Genomic DNA, 5,508 nt, shown 5'->3' on the forward strand with positions numbered 1-5,508 from the left:
GAGAATTTAAAAATAACACCTCAGGGGAAATTAATTGGAGTTAAACAAATAAATAAGTACTAGGAAGATTAGTTTTTAAAATCATTGGTCAGGTTCTGTGGCTCAGCCTGCAATCCCAGCAATTTGGAAGGCTGAGAAAAGTGGATTGGCTTATCCTGAGGGTTCAAGACCAACCTGGGCAACTTAGCAAGACTTCATCTAGTGTAGTAGCCTAGTGTAGTAGCTCATGCCTAGTGTAGTAGCTCATGCCTGTAGTTCCAGCTACTTGGAAGGCTGAGGTCGAAGGATCACTGGAGCCCAGCTGGTCAATGCTGTGGTGGCCATGAGAGTGCCAGCACACTCCAGCCTGGTTATCAGAGTGAGACTCCAACTCAAAAAATATATGTACCATAATTGTCCTTAAAAATCAGATAACATAACTGGGCTCAGTGGCTCTGCCAGTAATCCCGTGCCTTTGGGAGGCTGAGGTGAGTGGGTTCGAGACCCACTTGGGCAGCGAGACCTCATCTCTACAATAAATTCAAAAATCAGCCAGACGTGGTAGCGCATGCCTGTAATTCTGGCTACTCGGAAGGCTGAGGTGGAAGGATCGCCAGAGCCCAGCAGTCGTGGCTGCAGTGGCCAGGAGCAGCCACTGCACTCCAGTCTGGGCGACTGAGTGAGACTCCAACTAAAAAAAAAAAAAATCAGATAACATTAGGACAGATTTTATTTAATTGTATATACTATTTGCCCAGAGGCCCTTTACTAGCAGGAAAAAAAACCCAGAAGTTATGGGGAGTCTGTAGGACTGACACTACAATGTGAATTTTGGAGAGGTCTTCTTAAGGCTGTGAAAAAACTAACCTTTGACCACACCTTGTAAGGAAAGCAAGCACTCTGCTTTCCACATAGAAATCTTGGAACTGATCCTAGTAATCTACACTCAAAACTTATACAATTGTTTTTTAAGTTGGTATATTATATTAGTTTAATGTTTTTGCTTTTTATTACATAGTTAATTTGTGTTTTTAATCTCATCTCCCCCTCCTTTACAATCCCATCCCATTGGGTTTTCTACTTCTAGTTTTAAATTGAGCACTAGCTCTTTGTAGTTTTTTATTCCATTCTAAACAAGAAGTTTATTCAAACAATAAGACACTTGACTTGAAGGGAATCTATCTAGAATTCTTTTTTTTAGAGTGGTTTATCCCTATGTAAAGACAGATTGCCCCACATGTAACAGATACATACAAAAAAAGTTATAAATATTTCCCCAGTTTTACAATGATAAATGAAAAACCTTAAAATTATTCAATTGAACAAGGTATGCAAGGATTTTTTATGTGGTAGTCTTTTTGTTAAAAAATATGAAAGCAAGATAACTGTAATATAAACATAAGAGCTGAATGAACATGCCACTAACAGAGAAAGTGGGTATTTTCACAGAACCAGTATTTGCTCCATCCTATCTCCACTTGATGTCAATCAAAATATATCATTGGCCATTTAGTTGAAAAAAATATCAATTTGCATATGCACATACATCAGTTACTTTATGTACAACAAAGAAATCAGGAAGGGGAAGATGAAAGAATGAAGAAAACTATGCTGTAGTTGTAAAAATGTGGTGGAAACAACTTGCAGTTTTCTAATTGAAAATGTAATCTTGGTCAATAAGAACAAAGTTCTGGAGTAAATAACCAGCTTCCCTTTTTAGTAGGCGGCTCCTGTCTGCTGCTGGAACACATCAATTGTATCTTCATCCTCCATTTCCAACTTGCAGGTGTGTCTATTTCATTGATTGGCTGCCCGTCAAACTGGAATCTGATTTGACTTATTGACAAACCCTGTCATTAACAATAAACTTTAGTTTACTAAGTGGTGTATGCCTCTGAATCTTAAACTGCACCACAGAACCATCCTGCCCCACTACCTTCAAATTAATATGGTCACTGTTCTCAGAAATCCACAGAGTTGGAGTTTCTCTGTCACCCAGGCAGCAGTGCAGTAGCATAATCACAGCACACTGCAAACCCAAAATCTTGGTCTCAGAAGATCCTTCCCCCTTAGCTTCCCAAGTAACTGGGACTACAGGTGTGCACCACCATATCCAGCTAATTTTTTGATTTTTTTTTTTTTTTTTTTTTTTGCTGAAACAAAGTCTCACTAAGTTATCCAGGCTGGTTTTGAACTCTTGGACTAAAGCAATTCTTCCACCTTGCCCTTTCCAAGTGCTGGGATTGCAGATGTGAATCATTGCACTTGGCCCATACTTTTTTTCCAATGATGCTTTAATAAAGTTGAAAAAAATTACTCACCATTACCTTCTGTGTGGCTTTCCAGAAGTGAAACAGCCACAACTAGTACAGGTGAGCCAAAGCAAAGCTTCTTTTTAATGTGCTGATATGTGTACACCTTTTCTCAAGCACCTTCTACTCTTGTATTTTTTTTCCATGTGCCACATTTTCTAAAGTTACAAACTCATCTTGTCCATCCTTAAAACACGCAGTGAAAATGAGAGTTGTTATTTAAATGTGGCCTTCAAAAATGTAGTAGTTTTATTGTCCTTTGCAGTTTTCTGTTTCTGTCAGGTTGTAACAGAAACTGAAGTACACGTTTTCCTTATTGGATAGCCAGAACTCATGTCTAATGGAAACTGTATCCCTGTCCAAACATGATGCCTTGGGGTTACAGTAAGAACTCAATGGTTGGAAATAATGACTGCATTAAAATTGCATCTGGTGCTGTTTTATATCTGCACCATAATTCAGAAAGAGGTGGATGGAAAAATAAAATCATTAATACTACTTGAAAACAGCAAATATTTTGCATCTGTGTGTACATATATATGTATGAAAAATACATAATAGGCATTGACTCCCATCAACAATCTGCAAATTACCTAACAAACAATGTTCTGTATTCTATATCTAAGTCTGTCAATATCCTTTTAGGCCATTTAACCAAGCAGAGTGGTCCAATCTGGTTATGTGGTCATGGAAGATACTTTTAATTCCATCTCTGTCACTAACTAATAAAGAAAACTTTATTTATCTATCAATTTATTAAATCTCTGGTCTACATGTGTTCCAGATAGCCAGGATTATAGAGTACTTCAGCTCTCACAATGAGATTTTATGTCATGCTTCTTGGTCTTCTTTTTTCTTTGTTGTTTAGTTGTTATTCCATAATCATAAACTTAGCTCTACAATTCAGCTAGACATGGAAAAGAATAAGAAAAATATGGAACACAAAGAACATCAGGGAGAATTCAATGATCATAGAATATTGTGAGGAAGTATGATAAAGTCAGAAATGATGAACTTCTGGTTGGTCTTGTCATTCCTGGCTCAAAGTGCTCCGTGGCATCCACAATATTCATATCTTCATTGCCAAAGACTACATGCTTGCCATCCAATTCCAACCATTCAGTATTTCAGATAAAAAATTGCAAACCATATGTGTTGGGTTCAATATTTGCCATGGACATGATGTCAGGATCTGGATGCATCAGGATGAAGTTCTAATCATCTGATGTGTCTCCATAGAAAGATTTGTTAACAGTGCCATTATGGCGTATATAGTCACCACCTTGGCAGAAAACCTCTGCAATAATTTTTGAAAACTGGAACCTTCATAAACAAGTCCTTTCTCTGCAGTGCTCAGAGCATGAAAGTTTTCTGCTTTCTTTCGAACTTTGTCTGCAAACAGCTCAAAAGAGTCACAGCCCGAGGGCTTGCCATCTATGACAGCATTGAAGAGCAGGGTGGGGTGGACCATGGCTGAGGGCAAAAGACTATAGTCAATGGATGCATCTGTAAAGCTTCTTGGTCCTTTTTGCTTGTGAAATTGCTGAGGAAGGAAGGTCAAAACATTTAAAGTTTATATTAAGTGGGGCTATCTGTATATTTAATTTAATATTGTAATGTATTTTAATATATCATAGGTATAAAATATATCAATCTTTTGTGTATATTTAGAGAATAATAAAAACCGAGAAGCCAACAAACACATGAAGAAATGCTCAACCTCACTAATCATCAGGGAGATGCAAATCAAAACCACACTGAGATACCACCTAACTCCAGTCAGAATGGCAATTATCAACAACTCAAAAAATAACAGCTGCTGGAGAGGGTGTGGTGAAAAGGGAACACTTCTACACTGCTGGTGGGAGTGTAAACTAGTGCAACCTCTGTGGAAAGCAGTGTGGCGATTCCTAAAAGCTCTAAAAATTGACCTTCCATATGACCCTGCAATCCCCCTACTGGGAATATACCCTGAAGAACACAAATCACTCTATAAAAAAGATACCTGCACACGTATGTTTATCGCAGCATTGTTCACAATAGCAAGAACCTGGAAACAACCATGCTGCCCATCAAAAGAGGACTGGATTAAAAAAATGTGGTACATATACACGATGGAATACTACGCAGCCATAAAAAAGAACAAAATCATGAATTTCGCAGCAACCTGGATGGAACTAGAGTCTATAATACTGAGTGACCTCACACAGAAACAAAGATCAGAATATCACATGTTCTCACTCATATAATGGACCTTGAACATCCAATGTAATACTATAAGAAAATGACTGACGGTACTGGGAAACTATGGGGGGGAGGGGGAGGGGATTAACAGTAGCAAATATTTGTCGGGCTGGGAAAACCCCTTTTATCAACAGGGTGTTTGAATGAAACGTAATTGTACCCCTAACCCTTAACTGTACCCCCCAAAACTATAATAAAAATACTGATTAATTATTAAAAAAAAAAAAAAAAAATACCCAGTGGAATACCATTACAACCGAAAAAAAAAAAAAAAATGCAGAAAACCTATCACTCAGAAATAGATTAATCATCAGAAACTAAAAAGCTATCTCTGTGGCCTTCTAATCATTTCATCATTCTCATGATATATATTTCTGTGCTGATAATTTTCTTGTTTTTGTTAATAGCAAATCCATGTATGTATCATTTAACTTTAATGACTTGTTACATTTAATAAATTATTTCATGTGTATTTTTCTGTGACTTACTTCTCTTGAACAATTGATATTTCAAATTCATCCATGCTGATATGCATAACTACAGTGCATTCACTTCTGCTGCTTTAAATATATTACAATGTGTTTGTTCTTTCTGTCATTTGTGGGCAACTGTATTATTTACAGGTTTTGTAATGCAAACACTACAATAAACATTTTATTTTATTTATTTATTTTTATTTTTTGAGTTGGAGTCTCATCTGTCACCCAGACTGGAGTGCAATGGCATGCTCCTGGTCACCACAGCCTCGACCTGCTGGGCTCAGGAGATCCTTCCACCTCAGCCTTTCAAGTAGCTGGAACTACAGGCATGCGCTACCCTACCCAGCTAATTTTTGATTTATTGTAGAGATGAGTTCTCACCAAGTTGCCCAGGTGGCTCTCGAACCCACAGGCTCAGGCAATCCACTCACCTCAGCCTCCCAAAGTGCTACAATAGACATTTTAGAATATCGTGTCAAATACACACATATAAG

General features: G+C 37.6%; 1 pseudogene; it reads right to left on the reverse strand.

Annotated features, from left to right (window-relative positions):
• Nucleotides 1-1,695: 1,695 nt before the first annotated feature.
• On the reverse strand, nt 1,696-5,233 carry LOC103265321 (annotated as a pseudogene).
• Between the last annotated feature and the right edge of the window lie 275 nt (nt 5,234-5,508).

This window comes from Carlito syrichta, unplaced genomic scaffold (genome assembly GCF_000164805.1).
Source record: "Carlito syrichta isolate Samal-C Ts95f unplaced genomic scaffold, Tarsius_syrichta-2.0.1 Scaffold306411, whole genome shotgun sequence".
Classification (NCBI taxonomy): domain Eukaryota; kingdom Metazoa; phylum Chordata; class Mammalia; order Primates; family Tarsiidae; genus Carlito; species Carlito syrichta.